The sequence below is a fragment of the Mixophyes fleayi genome, chromosome 1 (genome assembly GCF_038048845.1).
Source record: "Mixophyes fleayi isolate aMixFle1 chromosome 1, aMixFle1.hap1, whole genome shotgun sequence".
Lineage (NCBI taxonomy): Eukaryota > Metazoa > Chordata > Amphibia > Anura > Limnodynastidae > Mixophyes > Mixophyes fleayi.
In genome coordinates, this window is record NC_134402.1 from 109,220,574 (window position 1) to 109,241,773 (window position 21,200).

Sequence of the window (21,200 nt, forward strand, 5' to 3'; positions counted from 1 at the left end):
AAATGGTGGACAAGCTTATTTCCAATAAAGTAGCTCTTAGTATTCAGCAAGTTAAATAAAGATATTCAAATCAACAGTCTTTTAGTCCAGAATCTTTTGTATGTTACTTATATGTGGGCCCACACATTGTATGAAAACTTAGACAGATCTGATCATTTTAAAAAACAAAATGATTAGTGTACACTTCTATTAGTGAATAATAATGTAATCCAGGCAGCAGGGTCCGTCCATTGCCGCTTTAAAACTGTCATTTTCACTCTGGCCATTAGAAGTGATGTCATTTTTTCCAGACGAGACTCGTGAAAGTCGCATTTTACATGTGTCGGTCATTAAGCGTGAGGTAAATAGTGGCTGTCTGTTAGATGGTAAGTCTAGATTTTGTGCTTGTCGCTCTTACAGTCTTCGCTATTTTAGTGTAGCTGTAAGGTGAGTCAGGATTTTGACAGCAGAGAAAATGACTACCACCGCTGGAGACATATGTCAATGGACCATTCTGGCAGATGTTTCACAGAAATATTTTTCTACTGCATGGGCTGCCTTCTGATATTGTGTCCAGTGTTTCCAGATTTCCTGGTCTTGACCTATTTATGAAAAAATTAAAAAATCCCAGGAAAATCAGGGAAAAAAACTGCCAATGGAAGCACTGCTGGAACCAGGAAAACAGGAAAAAAGGGACACACTCATGGTGTCTGACCAATGAGTTCAGTTTGTATCCAAGCTATTTAAAGCCTTTTGTACTTGGTTTGAAATTAAATTTTATTACAGTCTACCATCCTCAATTGAAGGATAAAACAGAGAGGGATGATTAAACAATGAAACATTGCAGAAATGTCTTAGAAACTATACATCATGGCAAGTGGTAAGACCTGGAGAAAATTTGCCAGAAATAATCAGTGAACACAGAGGGTCTAAATCATTAACAAATGCCAAACGAACCTAATGTGCGTTTAATCGCACACACAAGATGCAGATCTGAAGAAATGTCTGTTGAAGAATACAGGTCTAGGTTTGCTGCTGGTTTCTTTAGTTGCAGCTTGCCTGGATCCTGGAATGTTGAGGGCCCTATTTGAAAAATATATTGGGTACATTGAGAAAATTCCAACCAGCCCAGGCGTTAAATCAATAGGACCCACAATTAATACTTAGGCCTTCCTCCAGCCCCGATATTAAAGTAATAGTATTCCCATTTAATAAACCTATTTCCCTCCCTCCAGACAGCCCCTGCAATAAATGAATCGCTTTTACGTATAATAAATATACCTATTTCCCGCAACCGTCACTGCCATTAAATAATTCATATTCACATTTAATAAATAGACCTCATGCTCCTCAAACTTAGCCCCACATTTAATTAATAGTCCCCAAATCATCCCATCTAAAATTTATAGTCCCCACTATAAAATTAAATTGCCCACCTTCATCCTACAAACAAAATAGCACCCATAATTTAGCCACCACCTACCACACACATTACATTGCCACAATCCCGCTGTGCCATCACACACACATTACTGTGCCCCTTAATCACCATGCTGTGCCTCCTTATGATCACACTGCGCCCTCCATGCTGCTTTTGCCCCCCCTTCTCCTGGCCCTCCTTCATCACCCTGTGCCATACTGCTTTGGCCCCCCTTCACACTCTACCATGCTGCTTTGGCCCCCCTTTCACACTCTGCCATGCTTCTTTGGCCCCCCTTTCACACTCTGCAATGCTTGTTTAGCCCCCCTTTCACACTCTGCCATGCTACTTTGGCCCCCCTTTCACACTCTGCCATGCTGCTTTGCCCCCCCTTTCACACTCTGCCATGCTGTCTGTGCTCCCCCTTTTCAGACTCTACCATGCTGTCTGTGCTCCCCCTTTTCACACTCTGCCATGCTCCCCCTTTGCACTCTCTGCCATGCTCTCCCTTTGCACTCTCTGTTATGCTCCCCCTTTGCACTCTCTGCCAGGCTTCCCATTTGCACTCTCTGCCATGCTTCCCCTTTGCACTCTCTGCCATGCTCCCCCTTCACTCTGCCGTGCTCTCCCTTCAATCTGCCCCCCTTTCACTCTGCCCCCCTTTCACTCTGCCGTGTTCCCCCTTCTCTCTGCCATGCTCCCCTTTCACTTCCCCCTTGCTTCCTTTCCTTCACTTACCTTTTCAATTGGCTTATTGCTTCTTTCTTCCCTTCTTCTCTTCTGTCTTCTTCCTGACTCCTCTCTGCGGCGCTCCTCACTGAACATCAGGCGTGATGTCATGCCCAACATTCAGTGCGAACGGAGCAGAGAGGAGTCGGGGAGCGCAGCGGTCAAGTAAATATTCTTTTGCTTTTTTAAGTTTTCCGCTTCCCCATCAACGAAGAGGGGTGTGACCAGGGTCGGGGCCTACTGAGGGATAGCCCAGTCCCCTGGTGGCCCAGTCCAACCCTGGGCCCAATGATATGAGCTGTGGATCTGCCTAAGGTCCTTGTAATGGTCATCATTGCTTGCTACAGTACAGCAATGCATGTACTGCTCAAGTACTACATGTGCTCTGCTCCTCCAATTGGATCCCAGCAAACACACACTGACCAGCCTGCAGACTCTGATCTGGTACTGACTGAGCGTCTGGTCCCGCATGTGCATCCAATAGGGTGGGTACTAAATACCAGGGGATGGGGGCTGCACTGGAGCCCTCCTTTCTTTTTATAGTAGTCTTTATTTCTGTGTGGACCACATGCAATGGGGTGGGGGCTGATGTTGGTGTGTGCTGTCTGTTCAAGTCATCTGTGTCAGTGAATTCTTCTGCCACAGAGCTTGTGCAAAGACCATCATCATCATCATCATCAGCTATTTATATAACACCACTAATTCCACAGTGCCACTAATAACTCACTCATATCAGTCTCTGCCCCATTGGAGATAACAGTCTCAATTCCCTAACATACATGCACACTAACAGAGAGAGCGAGAGATGAATGAATTATGGGATGAATCATTCATAGGTAAATATAATTTCAGTGCCACATACTAAACATATCAAAACAGGGCCCCAACATTCCAGGATCCAAACAAGCAGAAAATGAACACAAGACACAAGCAACATCAGCTAATGAAAGCTGCAAGAACAGGTTGGAGAGTGTAGGACAGTCTGCCAACTGTCATAATTCAGTCAGAACATTGTGACTGCAAGGACAGTTGGGAGGTTTGCCCACTTTACATGGCTTTGTTTGTGAAGAGGAAACTGTTCCCACTACTGTTAGTTGCGTTGCTGTGTATTTGAATTGCATGAAAAGGGGTTAGAGAAGAGCCTAGTACTGGCCAAAATGAATGCCACACCCCTGGCATGGTGATCTTGCCAACTCTGACAGCATGGCATGGAAACCCTCCTCTGTGTTTGACCAAGAATTCAGTCACGTTAAGCAATCAAAGGGTTCATTGCTGTTCTCTAGTTATAAGATTTGTGCTACCAAATACCTTTCCAGGTACCTGGGGTAGGTGAGTAGCTGTTTTAATATGTAAACCACTATCACGTGTATTCTGTGTCCCTCCCATGGTGGAGGGGGTGTAGGAAATCTGTGTAAAGTGCAGCCTGTGCATAGGCTGCAGAGCAGAGACTGCAAATGTGACTTTGTATGATATAGCTATCACTAGGATGCATTATTTTGTGGACACTTCGCTGCTCTCTGTATTGTATGGCAGTCATTAGAATGCTTTCTGCATTGGATACAAGTCCCTAGAATGCTCTCTGTATTGTATGGCTGTAACTAGGATGCTCTTGGTGTTGTATATTGGTCAATAGGATGCTCACTGTATTGCATATAACTAGTACAGGGCAAATTATTATGCCTACAAATACAATACCTGCTTTTACTTACTCACACTACATGCAGATATGTAGTGTATTTCTATTTGAGGATGCAAATGTCTCTTGTCTCTTTTGCCATTATTTACTCCTCATTAATTTGATTATAATTTTCAGTCTTCTGTTTAAATTGATACCATTTATAAGCAGTGTCAGTTTTGTCGTTATTCATTGTTGTTCAAGTTTAATAATTGGACGAAGGAAGTAATCAATAATTTATGTACACTACAATCAGCTGTGATGCTATTAATACACAACCTAATCTTTATTGTAGCATCATGTAAATTCATTTAATATATTGTGGCAAGAACCCGCTACTGCTGAAGCACACACGAACAACTTCTTCCTTTTTATGTAGTTTTATTGTCAGGATGGTAAATGTTTTGACCCCGTACAGATTTCACAGCAATACTTGGAGACGCTAAACGCTAGCTAGACATAGCTCAGCTCTCTCAAGACCAGCAAGCTTACCCAGCGTTGATCTCAGTGCACAAATGATATAAACAAGCTTTTATACCCGATACTCCTCCCCCAGCCTTAGCTTGATGGACAGGTGACACACCCACCTTCTCTTTAAAAGGAAACTCCCATCACTGGCTCTGTAATTCAAACAGACACACCCTGTCTGTTTGCTGAGAGGAAGGATTTCAAGTCATGTAAGTTAAACCAAATTACAACTATTGCTTTTCATACATAGGTCTTTACATTCAATCTAGGTGCATTACTGCACAAATGTTTTACTCTACTTCCCTGCTTTCACTGCATATTTCCAGCTAAATGCATCCTTTTGTTACAATATTTATATAATTTAATATAAAATATAATGGGGTGAAAAAGCTAATTCATGTTTCCAACATATGATTTGCATAATAATTAATATTACTTTTCATACACCAAATAGCAACACCAGAGATGTCATAAAAGAACCAGCTTATACAGGTCTAGAGGTGGGAACCTGATTAAAGGACACCTGGCCTTACATGGAAAGATGACCTGCACCTCAAGGAACAATGGCCAGAGGAATCAGCCAATGGGGCATTGAGTTTTTAGGCGGTCATGACCCATCGACCTATGAATGGGGACCTTAAAACTGTAACTGTGTATCTTTGTGATGTAACTGCTTTTTATTACTGTACAGTGTACAAAATTGTTCACCTCTGGCTTTGAAAACAAGATCGTTCTCATAGAAGCTTGTTGTTGGTACCAACCTCGCAGGCATATGCATGCGATACTGTGCCCTATAATCTATTTTGTGAATAAAAGTCTTGTGCTTTGGAACCACAGCGATCGCATCGGAGAATCTTTATTTAATATGATACATACAGATGTAACATCAAGGTCAGTAAAATAACATAACTTTAGCTCTCAACTGTCCTGATTCTATCACTATAGTTCTGAATTTGGGACATTGTCCTGATCAGCCATGAACATGTGGAACAAATGGGATGTATTTGTCACTCTTCACTTTCCTTAAATCCTGCACAAACCAGTTAGTGGTGTTTACATCATGTAAGGGAAAAGGAGAATGAGATGGAGGTGGTTGGAGGGAGGCACTTGCAATGCCTTCTCCTCTGGTGGCACGGTGCTGCTCACAATAGGACCTTCATAATTTTCAGCTCCAGGCCCATGTGGGCCCTTAAACTGGCCCTGGAAAAAAACTATGTAAATATCAGAGAACTCCATACAAATGGCACACAACTAGTGCCTTGGTTGGATTTTATCCTATGGCCTCAGTGTAGTAAGTCGGCTATGCTAATCATTATTCCACTGTTCCATGATGCCACCATCACCTTCTCCTCACTGGAGGTCAACAGATCTCTCTGAATAACTACTTTAAAGTTGCTCCATCTGTATAGTTCACCTAAACTAATAAAGCAGGAGTATCACAGATTATCAAGACATCTTTAGCAAAGAGATGTCTTTTAAAGCATAAAGCACCAACAAATGTTCCCATGGTACTTATACTGCAAATGATAGAAACAGGTTCAAGGAAAAGAGCAGAAAAGGTATTCATTTAATATTCTTTTACAAATGACATCCATGTTTTTGTGTACCATGGGACCTTTTAAAAAGAATAGCTGCAGATAGCACACTATTTCCTTAGTGACTCACTAAAACCTTTAATTGATTTATGTAACTGACTTACATGTTTCCATAGCAACTCTATAACTGCTGAAATACAGAAAAATATAGCAGACTTTAAACTGTTAAAGAAATAAGAAGTACATATTAGAGACGAGCAGTTTGGATTTGGAGATCCGAGCTTTACCGAGTCATTACTGGTTTCGCGCCAATTTCGGCTGTCAAAATGAGGCAAAATTCCTGTGAAAATTGCAGCGAAGGGAAGAGGTTAGCTGCAGTGCTCTGCTCTGAAAATAGCGTTCAGGGTGAAAGAGGTATAAAGAAAGCAATAGAATCATGTAATTATTGTAAAACATTTTTGTAGAGATTGGTCAGCTAGAATAACTTGCTGATCAATTGCTTTTAATTTTAATCTTTCAGAGAGCTTAGACAGACTAGTGGCTACTGGTTGTTATTAATGCATATATAATAGTACTAGTATATAGACTTAGTTAGGGTCATTCATTGATATATATATTTGAAAGAGGGTGTTTGGGTGTAATGTTTTTTTTTTGGGATAATTTCAACATTCAGCGACCGCATGTAGAATGGCTGCAAAAAAAAATGACATCTGCCATGCCACCAACTGAAGCAAGCCAATTAGATAAATGAAATAACAACAAAAAAATGAGTGTAACATGCAAGAGAGAAAACTTTGAAATGCTATGCACACACTAAGATTGGAAAGTTAGACAGCATGCATCATGGAGAGTAAAGAGGCAGTGACAATCAGATGTCAATATATGGACAGAGGCATCAATAGATATTTAGACAAGTCGATACCCAATTGAAAAGTGCTACGTAATTTGCTGTATATAAATAAATGATGATGCTGATAGATAAAGGTAGCCTGTACCCATACTACAAAACTTCAAAGATTACGCACACAATATATTTTGAATGTTACAGGCCATGTATGATAGACAGTGAAGCTGCAGTAACAGGCAGAGTTCATTGGATGGACGGTGGTATGAATGACTAAAGTTTGACATTTATAAAAGTAAATAGATGAAGGTGTGCTGCACCCATACTACAAAACTTAAAAGACTATTACTATGCACTTCTCAATGGGCAGAGCATTCACCAGCATCCAAGAACAGAGCTAAAAAAATCTTTCCGCTATAGAAATTAATATAGATGATGATAGATGAAGGTGGCCTGCACAAATATCCGAGTACCAAGCCGAGTCGGCTCTGTAATTTTGCGAACCCTTTAAATGAAGATGAGGCAAAACGTTATTGTTGCGTCGTCGGATCTCGCGACTTTTGGATTCTATAAGTACCGCCCTCCACGGAGATCTGGCGCCATTTCACAGACAGACTAAGAAGGGTTAGGAGGGTTCTTGGCAGACTCCAGTGCAGTTGGGCAGCATCATTTATGAAACAGAAGGAGGGGGGGTGGCAGTGTTCAGAAAAGTCTTCAGTCACATTGCTCTGTGCCATAGCTCACACAGAAACAGGAGAGGTGGCAGTGTTCTTGCCAATCTACAGTGTTAGTGCCATTGCTCATTGTCATTGCTGAAACAGAAACATTAGCAGTGGCAGTGTTCAGAAAAATCTCCAGTCACATTGCTCTGTGCCATAGCTCACACAGAAACAGGAGAGTTGGCAGTGTTTTTGCTAGTCTACAGTGTCAGTGCCATTGCTGAAACAGAAACAGTAGGGGTGTCAGTGTTCAGAAAAGTCTCCAGTCACATTGCTCTGTGCCATCGATATGGATTCATATCAGTCCACAGATGACCAGGAGCACAAAGCAGCTGCTGGCACCAATCATGATGATTATCCCTCTACATCATCAGCTAAAGCCTATGTTAAAGTGCATAGTGTTTTTAAGTCAGTGAAACAAAAATGTAAAAAATTAAGCTTTTACCTTGGCAAAGCAAAAAACACATGTAATCAAGGCAAAGTTACCAGAATAAAAACATAAAATTGCCAACATGCCATTCTACAAACACAGTGACAAGGAAAGAATCAGGCCTTAGCCTTTCTGTATGAGTGCTAGTTCTGCAACTGTCAGTGAGGCAGTAAGGTCAGTCATGACGATGCAAGACCTTGTAATTCAGACTCAAAAAGTGGTGCCCAAATACTTTTAAGTGTAAAAGCCGAGCTGGAAAAAAACAGTAAGGCAGAAGAAACTGTATGTTCAGATAAGAAATGACACAAATCCCTGTGGAGAGTTTATTCATGAGTGCAATGTGTAAGTCTGACCTTTCTGATACTGTACTCATAAAGAAGCATCCTTTCAGCAATTCTGCAGATGTGTGGACAAGCAGCCCAAGTGTAGCCAGTGATACACAAATTGAGGATGCCAGTTTGGAATTGCAACAGAATGAGGGAGATATTTGTGTAGCTGATGATGGCGCTAATGAGGATGTTGATGACAATGATGTTGTTTGTTAAGTCCTGCACCAGTGGAAGCAGTTATTGCCAGTGATAAGAAGTAGGCCATTGTTATACCTGAACATAAGACCAAAAAATCCCCCTCTTCTGTGTGGAATTATTTCTAACCAAATCTTGACAACAGTTGTCTAGCCATTTGCAGTGTATGTAAAGCCACAGTCAGTAGAGGTAGGGACCTTAACCATCTAGGGACCTTATCCATGTTACGCCATGGGAAACTTTTGGGAAAATCTGAAACTTATGCTAAAAAAATAACAACAAGCAGTCCAGCATCAGCTAGGTCCCTTCTCTCAGCTAGATTCCTGGACCTGCAATCTACACACACAACACCGACCTCATCAATATCCTCACTAGCGATTGGAGTTAGTCCTGCATTCAAGTTGCTAAGGTTAGATGACCCCTCCACTTTCCAAGATTCCTCTGAAGAATTATGTAGCGTTAGACCCACTGCTGTTGCTGCTGTTGTTGTTGCTGCTGGGGGTGGATCTTCATCCCAGAAGCAGACCAAGAAGAAGACTACTAGTAGTTTACAACAATTGACTGTAAAACAATCCTTTGCAAGATGAAGCAAGTATGAAAGCTGTCACTCAGTCGCTAAGTGGATCACAGGCGCCATGGTGACTATGCTAGTATTAGATCTGTGTCCAATATCCACTATTAATGCAGCTGGTTTTAGACAGTTAATTGAGGTCTTCTGTCCCCATTACCAAATTCGATCACAACACCATTTTACTAAAAAAGCTTTTCCTCACCTCTACCAGAAGGTTTGTAAAAATGCAATTATTGGGCTACAAAATGCCATTCTATCCACTGTACACTTAAACACAGATATGTTGACCAGGGGAACTGGGTAAGCTAAAGATTATATGACTGTAACAGCCCAGTGGGTTGCTCAATCGCCTTCAGCAACAGGAACAGCAGCAGCATGTACACAACAACACCAGATTTTTCAGAGGCAGACTACTTTGTGTAGCACCAGCTTTACTAAAATTCATACAGCTGTCAATCTGTTGCAAAAACTAAGGGATGTCATTGCTACATGGCTTATCCCACTTGGACTCTCCTCAGGATATGTAATTTCTGATAACGCCACCAATATTGTGAGAGCATTACAGCTGGGTAAATCATCACGTTCCCTGTTTGCTCACACAATCAACTTGGTGGTGCAGTGCTTTTTGAAAAATGACAGGGACGTGCATGAGATGCTGTCTGTAGCCCTAAAATTTCGGGACATTTCTGGCATTCTGCAGCAGCATGTAGGAGATTGGAGCAGCTACAAGAACAATTTAATTTGCCCTGCTACCAACTGAAGCAAGAGGTGGTAACAAGGTGGAATTCCACCCTTTATATGCTTCTGAGGATGGAGGAACAGCGAAAAGTCATCCATGCTTACTTCACAAACCATGACATAAGGAAAGGAGGGGGAATTTTTTTTAGTCCAGTGCAGTGGATTAAAATTTCCGTGTTGTGTAAGGTGCTGAAACCAATCGAAGTAGTCACCTGTGAAGTGAGTTCAGACACTGATATCTTGAACAAAGTGATTCCCTTAATTAGACTTTTGGAAAAGCAGCATGAGATGCTGAAGGAGGAGATGAAACAAAGCAATTATGCTAAGTATATCACACTTGTAGATCTAGTACAAAATTTTTCGCTTTTGAAATCAGATCATTGTCTTTGTTTCCAAATGACCCAGATCTCAAAAGATACAAGGAGCTCCTGCAAGCAAGATGGCAGTTCAAGTGGTATGTGACACAATGGTGTCTCCCTTAGTTTCTCAGGCAATCGCTGCTAGGAAACAACTAAGCTTTCCCAAGAGACCCAGGGATAGTGCAGATGACTCAGCACAACATTTTGACATCTGGTCTGGTCTGGTCTGCTCTAAAAGAATTGATCAAAAACCATGACATCTTTGCCGTAACTTCACCTGATCCTACTATCAATAGCCAAAAGAGCGGTGGAGTATTATTGTAATGACACCTTACAAATAAACACGTTAGACAGTCATACTAGGAGGAAAAAAAGGCAATTTGGAGACCCATGTGCAAACTCAGTTTGCAAAACCTAAGCTGCCAACCCTCCAGTGTGTACTCAGTAAGAGTTTTCAGAACAGCCGGGAACCTTGTCAGCGATCAGTGAAGGAGGCTACTTCCTAAAAATGTGTAAAAGATGATGTTCATCAAAATGAACTACAAATTCCATTAGGGAGGCCTTTACTGCCAATTACATCAAAGTACTGTAATGATGGGTTCCAGTGGGGATGAATTAATATTGTGTGAAGATGATGTACACACTGATGAGGGTGAGGATGATGACAACAGCATCTTGCCACTGTATAGTTCATTGACAGCACTGTTGGGATTAAGGCAGCTAAGCTATTGGTAGCTTGTTTTGTTGGGACCCAAACAAACCAAGCACTTCAGCCACAAAATTGGCACTGCTTGTCGCTGGAGTGCTTGCTTGTTAAACTGTACATGTCCTTTTCAATATCTTACATAAGTTTGGGTGGGAGGCACCAAGGACAACAACTCCATCTTGCACAACTTTTCTTTTCTGCTCTGCTGTGTGGCAATGTTACCTAGATGTGCTGTGAACTGCCTTGTGATTGTGTCATTGCTCTGTCGATTAGTATCCAGCCAGATTGCTGCAGTTTCTGGCCAAAAGCAGATGAAAATAATATTGTGTCTTGTGAGGTGGTCAAAATTGACTGGAAATGACTGGAAATTAGTGTTTTTGTGTTATTAATAATGTAGGAACAAAATAAAAGAGCCAAATTATGTGATTTTAGCATATTTTGGCAATTTTTAAAAAAAATCCAAATCCAAAACCAAAACCAAAACACGCAAAGGCAGTTTTGCCAAATCCAAAATATGAACTTAATACAGATTTAAAACAAAAACCAATACACGGGGGTAAGTGAACATCTCTAGTATTTTACCTCTTCCATCCCATTACAACATTTTTGGTTGGATGTCAACCCTGCCTCTTGGATGTAAACTAATACTGCATGTACCATGGGTAAATGTGACTGTAAGATTATACTTGACTACATCGTAATGATAGGCAGCATCAAACCAGCTGTTCCTAATTTTTCAATTAGATAATCTAAACAGTTTATAGGGTAGGCATCAAATTTAAGAATTTGTGGAAATTATTGAAGTAGTAAACTCTCATCTGTTTCAGGATCAGAAAAATGGGGTTTGACCAATCACACCGTCACTCTTTAATTATGCGTAACTCCAGCATCTTTTTTATTGCCTTAGAAATAGCCTCTTGTCCATCTTTGGGTACTTTATAGGCATTTAGGTTGACTTTAACTCTCGGCTCCATAAAAAATTCTACCAAATTACTATAATTTGGCCAGGTGTAACTCAAAAAGACTTAGATTTTTTTTTTCTATAAAAATGTTAAAACAAGTTCCATTTAATCTTTAACATGAGTGATTTTGATTTCTAGTCCATTGCTTGTATAATTTTTGGAGCTGATAGACAGAAAGCTACTGACATATACAAAGTGAATATCTATTGTTACAATAAATGGCACATTAATAAAAATATTATTCAAATTTGGATGACATGCAATGTTGACAATTTAGCAGGAGGGATTATCATGTTTTACATAAAATCATGACAAACTGGCAAGTACATTCCAGTTTGTATTAAAGTATACTAATATGGGAATTAAGATGATATCATTGCATGAGACTATACTTTTGCAAAAAGTACAGGCATGCATTATCACATGATATAAGCATACTAGTACAGGAATTGCACATTCCCTTCTTTTAATATTATTTATCAAAGATGGGAAACTGAAAGCTTTAGAGTGGGGGATAAAGTTGGGTTAATTGGTATAATGCAATATAAAATGAATGGTTCAAGTATTTTATTTTATTTTATTTTATTTGTTTCTATAGCTAAACGATTATATCAAATATATTCTTGCTGGTTTGCCCCCCCAACATATATGGTGTTAATTGATGAGCAACATTGTATACATTATTTTTTTTTAAGCACTATAAATAGAAAGTGGAGTTGGTGCAGCCCTCATATGCTTCTGAAGCAATCACTAGTGGGTGATGAAATACGTCAGTCATTGTTTAATCAAGCTCTCTTCTGAGTCAGAGGACAATCTTTCAATTGCTGCTGCCTGTTTTATTTCTACAGATCAAACCGGGACCTAGGTTTCATTTGGCCGATTAGTTACCTTTCTCCCAATTGTGAAGGAATAACTTGAGATGGCCGTGTATTTTATTTAGTAAGTGTGGTAATATAAACATAGGTTAGTATTGTTGATTAAGTTAGTTAGTAGTTAACATAGGTCATTAGTCATAAATTTGGTCAAGTATAGGTTAGTTAAATTAGAGTAGAGTATAGTTTTTATAAGGGTTAGGGGCACTAGCTAGACTGGCAATCAGCTGGTTAATATTTGAGGCCAGTGTTCCAAACTGTTGAGGAGTTATAGTCAAGCTATGTTTGTTCGCTATTTTAGTCAGTTAAGATCTGGGGTCTCATGCAGTGTCTGTTGACCTCATAATAAAATTGTGTTGTACCATAAGCCTGGTGTCATTCGAGATACCAATTTGCCTATATACTCACACGTATCTAGACTTGTTATATTTTCTGTGCTTACTGCTCACACTCACAAAGGCGAAAAAAAATATTCATCTGTGTCAAAAACAAGCTTAATAATCTTTGAGATTTCTATACCAGATTGATCCTAATCAATAAGGAACTGTGCAGAAACTATTTCTCACTGTCAAACATCTGTATATAATCCTAATGAGTTATAAGCTGCCTTTTAATATTGTGCAAAGCAGCTACCAATCATTCTGTACATTTATATTCTGAAGGAAAATTTTCATATTTGCTCTTACCAATTATATTATACATCTGTAATAAATGTTATTTGCAACTTAAACTATAAACTAATGAGTATTGATTAAACCAACTTTGTTTTTTGTAACATATTGATGATCATGTATTTCGGTAATTAATTATTTATTGATAATTTTAAGACTTTTTATATTGATGCATTCATATATACATATTTACACACACACACACACACACACACACACACACACACACACACACACACACACACACACACACACATAAAGATCACACCCATGGTGGCAGCTATCCAAAAAAACTGTTGCAATTGGCATAAAATGTGATAAGTAAAATCAAAGGGATCAGGGCACTCTTGTTAAGTTAATGCTGCACCTTATAGAGTAAATATACCAAAACTTCACTGATATGGCGCAAGATAAATATTAAGGTGGTGTACTAAACTGTCTCATATGTAATATATTGAATGAGTGGAGACACTATAATGTGACAGGCGAAGATAAACAGATAGTAGATAGGATTAAGAAATCAGGTAAACACAGACCCATATAGTGGGTATAATGATTACAGCTTTTTTAGGAAAAAAAGGTAGCGTTGTTTCCAGCAAGATGGAATCACTGTCTGCACATAGTTTGCACCGAACACGGAAATCTTACCATAGAAATCCCTATAAATAGGTCCTGAACTTGGTTCCTTCTGTTTGGCAATTTTCGGCATCCACGCTCGGTGTAATTGGAGTCTTCACCACGTCTAGAACGTAGAAGTGACCTTTGGAACGCAAACTACGCTGGCTGGTGTGTGTGAAAAAAGCATCCAACACGTGTCTCCACTCATTCAATATATTATATATGAGACAGTTTAGTACACCACCTTATCAGTTATCTTGCACCCTCTCAGTGCTGTTTTGGTAAAATGTGAAAAGTAGAGAGAAACCAGGAGGTTCTACCCACAATAAATGCATTCCTTTTAGAAATGTCTCATTGCATTGGTCTTGTCTTGTTTGGGTGGATTGCCTCCCTCTGCCTCAGTATCTGAAGAAGGAGAGGTCACCATCAGCACACCATTCAGAGAGTACAACGTATATATAATATTGTAACTTATTGCGGCAACTCTCACAGTCTCAATGCTTTCACTGAAATTGTCTGTGATAAGGAAAATGATAAATTATGGAAAATAATGGAATATAATAACATTGAACGTGGTTTGGTTGTTTTTTCAGTCCTCTAATATGTAAATTTGGAGATGATTTCCTTCTAGGTAGGTATTACTCCTAGTGGCGATGTCTAGTGGGATCCACTCCTAGCGAAAATGGAAATGTTCTTGTGTACTTCTTGTATTTGTCTACTTTTTCCCAGTTTCAGAATGTCAGTATTGCAATCTGGTCCCTACATACCTACACATTTGATTGCGTAAGTACGGTTAGGTTTGCTGGTTATAAGGCACTAAGGCAGTATCCTGATATGGACATTTTACTTATTTCTTTTTATTTGTTTCATAGAAATTTGTAAAATTCTACACCTTCTGTTCTCAGGCAGACGTCTATAATATTAAAATAAAATACACTATGTTATATTTACAATATATTTTGACTTTCTCTTGTTTTCACTGAATCAGTAATAATATAATAATATTGTGACTGTCTCGCTGGAAACAGAACAGTTTGGAGCTATGCCTTGGTAAATATGCTACCTCAAAACTGACTTCCTGTGTGGGAACTTCAATAACATTAGTTATTGTGATTTTCTAAATTGGATTTATTTAATGATATATTTTAGCCATTTTTAGAGCTAAATAATTTAGTACACTATTTATACAGAGTTGATAACAGCACAGTGGCTAAGTGGTTAGCACTTCTGCCTTACAGCACTGGGATCATGAGTTTGATTCCCAACCTTGGCCTTATCTGTGAGGAGTTTGTATGTTCTCTCTGTGTTTGCATGGGTTTCCTCAGGGTGCTCCGGTTTCCACCCACACTCTAAAAACCTACTGGTAGGTTAATTGGCTGCCAACAAATTGACCCTAGTCTGTGTATCTGTCTTGTGTGTGTGTGTTAGGGAATTTAGAATGTAAGCCCCAATGGGGCAGGGACTGATGTGAGTGAGTTCTCTGTACAGCGCTGCAGAATTAGTGGCGCTATATAAATAAATGATGATGATGAAACAGCATATAGTTAAATTTTTTGTCATTTTCATAAGCAGACATCACATTTATCAGTCATTCATAAAGCTCCATACATTAAGGTCTGAATTGAATTTCTCCTGTATTTTAAACAAGGAGTAGAGTCATGGCCAAAAGTTTTGAGAATGGCACAAGTATTGGTTTTCACAAAGTTTGCTGCTTCAGTGTTTTTAGACCTTTTTGTCTGATGTTGCTACAGCATAGTGAAGTAAAATTACAAGCATTTCATAAGTGTCAAAGGCATTTATTGACAATTACATTAAGTTTATGCAAGAAGTCAATATTTGCATTGTTGACCCTTCTTTTTGAAGACCTCTGCAATTCACCCTGGCATGCTGTCAATCAACTTCTGGACCGCATGCTGACTGATGGCCGCCTATTTTTACCTAATCAATGCTTGGAGTTTGTTAGAATTTGTGAATTTTTTGTTTGCTCACCCACCTCTTGAGGATTGACCACATGTTCTCAATGCGATCAAGGTCTGAGGAGTTTCCTGGCCATGGACCCAAAATTTTGATGTTTTGATTCCCAAGCCACGTAGTTTCAAGTTAATCACTTTTGCATTATGGCAAGGTAGTCCATTATGCTGGAAAAGGCATTGTTCGTCACCAAACTGTTCTTGAATGGTTGGGAGAAGTTGCTCTTGGAGAATGTTTTGGTACCATTCTTTATTCATGGCTGTGTGGCAAAATTGTGAGCGAGCCCACTCCCTTGGCTGAGAAGCAACTTCACACATGAATGGTTTCAGGATGCTTTACTAATGGCATGACACAGGACTGATGGTAGCGCTCACCTTTCTATCTCCAGACAATCGTTTTTTCAGATGCCCCAAACAATCTGAAAGGGGACTCAAGAGAAAATGCCTTTACCCCAGTCCTCAGCAGTCCAATCTCTGTACCTTTTGCAGAATATCAGTCTGTCTCTGATGTGGCTTTTTTTGCTGGCCTTCTTGACACCAGGCCATCATCCAAAAGTCTTTGCCTCACTGTGCATGAAGATGCACTCACACCTGCCTGCTGTCATTCCTGAGCAAGCTCTGCACTGGTTGTGCCCTGATCCTGCAGCTGAAACAACTTTAGAAGACAGTCCTGGCATTTTCCGGATGGTCTTGGGCACCCTGAAGCCTTCTTCACAACTATGGAAGCTCTCTCCTTGAAGTTCTTGATGATCCGATAAATGGTTGATTTAGGTGCAATCTTACTAGCAGCAATATTCTTATCTGTGAAGTCCTTTTTGTGCAATGCAATGGTGACTGCACATGTTTCCATGTTTAACAGAGGAAGAACAATGATTTCAAGCCCCATCCTCCTTTTAAAGCTTCCATTCTGTTATTATAACTCAATCAGCATAACAGAGTGAGCCTTGCCTTCTACCACACTCCCACCTGTGTTAAAGAGAGAATCACTGATCTGATATCAGCTGGTCCTTTTGTGGCAGGGCTGAAATGCAGTGGAAATTTTATTTTTGGGATAAAGTTCATTGTCATGGCAAAGAGGGACTTTAAAATTAATTGCAATTCATCTGATCACTCTTCATGACATTCTGAAGTATATGCAAATTGCCATCATAAAAACTGAGGCAGCAGACTTTGTGAAAAATAATATTTGTGTCATTCTCAAAACTTTTGGCCATGACTGTATTCAGAGTTCTTGTGGTATGTCCTATATATTGATAATTACAATTGAAAATATATTTGCATGTAATGCACTCAGATCTTCTACATTGGTAGAAACCCTTTATTTTCAATAACAAATTATTTGTACTTTCATTAGTAGGCACCTCATTTATATAAAGTTTGCGGCTAATATGTTTATATAAGTTTTAAGCTCCTTTAAAAAGTATGGAAGGTTGTAAATTTATATCTGTCTTCAATATGGGATACAATTTTAAAATGGATCATTCCTCTTTATTATTGTCATACGCTGGGTCTTCGGTATCGTTAACCCGAGACTCGACTCACTTACCTCTCTGCTGGCATTCTCTCTCCCCCGCGGTCGGGCCCCATCTTAGTTGCGGGTCTGCATATGTGCAGACCCGATTTCTCTTTAAACCTTGCCTGGAGTCCGATTGGTCCTCAATATCCCTCCCACTATTTAAGGTACCTTTTTCCTTTTCTCAGTGCCTGTTCTTTTGTTCATTTACCTGTCCTGAGTAGGCTGTGTTCCTCCTTTCCTCCACCATTCCAGTGGTAATGTTCTGCATTCCGCAGATCACCTTTTCCGACCATTCCAGTTGTAATTTTCTGCAGTCCGCAGATCATCTCCTCCACCATTCCAGTGATAATATTCTGCATCCCGCAGATCACCTTCTCCGCCATTCCAGTGGTAATTTTCTGCAATCCGCAGATCATCTCCTCTGCCATTCCAGTGATAATATCCTGCAGTCCGTAGATCATCTCCTCCAACATTCCAGTGGTAATATCCTGCAGTCCGCAGATCATCTCCTCCGCCACTCCAGTGGTAATATTCTGCATCCCGCAGATCACCTTCTCCGCCATTCCAGTGGTAATTTTCTGCAATCCGCAGATCATCTCCTCTGCCATTCCAGTGATAATATCCTGCAGTCCGTAGATCATCTCCTCCAACATTCCAGTGGTAATATCCTGCAGTCCGCAGATCATCTCCTCCGCCACTCCAGTGGTAATATTCTGCAGTCCGCAGATCATCATCTCTACCATTCCAGTGGTTTTCTCTGCAGTCCGCAGATCATTATCCAAACCTCACCTTTCCAGTGGTATTCCTCTGCAGTCGCAGACCGACCGTGTACTTACCCTTCAGTCATCGACCATCTTGTTGCCCATTTTCCGCTGATCTTGCCAAATACTCCCTAGAGGACCGCAACCTGCGTAGTGGAAGCAGCTAAATCCTTCTTGTGAGGGACCCTGGAGAAGACCAGCTGTTATGTTAGACTCTGCACCTCTGGTAATAGTAGCACCAAAATTGGAAGATTAAGGTCCGAGAATCCTAGACACCCGTAACAATTATATTCTTTATTTTAACAGAGAAGTTTTTATGTTTCGCAATAAAGAATAGGGTGGAATTCAATTGGCCGCGTTACTGGTAAAAGTAAAGCGACCTGCGCATTATTACCGATATTACGGTAATAATGAGCTTAATTACTGTTATTATGGTAGTTTTAACGCCGGCTTTCTGCTCGCAGCTCCCTGAGCTTTTATCTATCTTCTATCTTATCTATCTTCTACATCTCATTTTTATTATTGCATCCCAACAGTGCTATTCCGTCTATTTATAAAGTCTTATGATAACCATGTTTAAGAAATTTTTCTGCATATTTTTGCACCCAGCCTCCATTAAAACATTTGCTTGTTTTATAAATTTCTCATCTCATTATTAGTATCGATTTCTTTTCAAAATGTGAAAGAATATTAAATATTTTCTATTACCTGTTAAGTTATATCCAAATACTGAATACAACAGGTAATTAAAAAATGCCCATAGAGGACCAGGTACGCCTCAGTCTCCTCTCCAGATGAATTGTTCCTCAAACATGGCCATTTAAATGTTCACAAAACTTGGGGCCAACCTGGTCCCTATCTCCGTGCCAAAAATCTGAAGGTAAAATACGTGAAGAATAGTAATATTTTCAGAATGAACTCACTGTGCCCCTGAGATTCCTCTATTGGTCAAAAGATATTTTATTTTCTGTTGGCAAGCTAAGGTGGGTTCCCTGGGTAATGTGGTATAGAACTCTTTATCTAAAAATTGTCTCATTTCCTCTATTATATAATATGTTTTATCTTAAACCACTAATACCCAAAAAATATCATCTGGTTTAATAATAGTAAAAATAATAGTAATAGTAAAAATAATAATAATAATAATAATAATAATAATAATAATAATAATAATATATTATATATTATATATATTATATATAAAATAATGATCTCTTCCTCTCAAAAAACCTCAACCTTCTGGCAATAACAGAAACATGGCTCATGCAATCAGACACTGCCTCACCTGCAGCACTTTCACATGGTGGCCTCCATCTCACCCACACCTCCAGACCTGAAGGCAGACAAGGAGGTGGGGTTGGACTACTTCTCTCCCCACAGTGCACATACACAGTTCTACCAAATGTCCCATCACTCACGTTCACATCTTTTGAAGTACATGCTATTCGCATTTTTAATCCATTCTCCCTACGTGTTGCGGTGATCTATCGTCCCCCTGGAGCACACCAACAATTTATTGAGGATTTCTCTGCATGGCTCCCTCACTTCTTATCTTCAGACATCCCCACCATCATCATGGGTGACTTCAACATCCCCATTGATAACCCACCTTCCAAAGCTGCTTCCAAACTACTCTCTCTAACATCCTCACTTGACCTCTCCCAGTGGATTGAATCATCTACTCATAAGGATGGCCACTGCCTTGATCTTGTTTTCTCTAGACTATGCTCAGTTTCTAACTTTATTAATACACCCTTCCCCCTCTCGGATCATCACCTTATCAGCTACACTCTCACCCCCACTGCTCTAACCTCTCTACTGTCTAACTCAACCAAGCCTCCTCATACTTGTAGAAATCTGAATTCTATTAATCTTCAACAATTTTCCACCTCTCTCCAACACCTTCTCTCCCCTATCTCTACATTCTCATCCCCTGAGATGGCAGTACCTCATTTTCACCTAACCTTAGCAACGGCCCTTGATCAAGTGGCTCCAGCGACACTTCATACTACACGTCGACTTCGATGTCAACCGTGGCACACCAAAGCAACACGAAATCTTCAAAAACTGTCCCGTAAAGCAGAACGTCACTGGCGTAAATCTCGAAGCTCTAATGACTTCTTCACATATACTTCTGTCTACCACTCCTATCGAAATGCTCTGGACACTGCAAAACAAACATACTTTCAATCTCTTATCTATGCTCAGGCTTCTAACCCCAAACGCCTTTTCAATACATTTAATCATCTTCTCAATCCTCCCACCCCGAACCCTCCATCTACTATCAGTGCTCAGGATCTTGCTACCTACTTCAAGGACAAGATTGATAAGATCAGACTAGAAATGGTATCCTCTTCCTCAACAAGCCATCAGCTCATTTCCTTCCCACTACCCTCTGACACCCTCTCTTCATTTGACCCCACAAATGAAGAGGAAATTTCTACGCTCTTCTTATCTTCCTACTCTACCTCCTGTCCTCTTGATCCTATTCCCTCGCAAATTGGTAGATCCCTGTCTTCTGTGCTCATTTCACCTCTAACTCAAATCTGTAATCTCTCACTCTCTACTGGCATCTTTCCATCACTATACAAGCATGCAGTGATTACTCCTATTCTAAAAAAACAAAACTCCGACCCAAACTCTCTCTCAAATTACCGTCCCATCTCTCAGCTCCCTTGCCCCTCCAAGCTTCTAGAGAGACTTGCCTACACTCGCCTCACACGCTTTCTTTCCGCAAACAACCTGTTGGATCCTCTTCAGTCAGGCTTTCGTTCTCAACACTCCACAGAGACTGCGCTGACCAAGGTTGTTAATGATCTGATCACTGCTAAGACTGAACGCCATTACTCTCTCCTAATTCTCCTTGATCTCTCGGCTGCATTTGACACAGTTGACCACTCTCTTCTCATACAAACGCTGCAATCCCTAGGTCTTCAAGACACAGTTCTATCCTGGTTCTCATCTTACCTCTCTAATCGCTCTTTCACTGTTAATTTCTCTGGAGCCACATCTGCTCCGCTTCCCCTATCAGTTGGAGTACCACAAGGCTCGGTGCTAGGTCCTCTGCTGTTCTCTATCTATACCGCTTCTCTTGGAAATCTAATAAGTTCCTTTGGCTTTCAGTATCATCTCT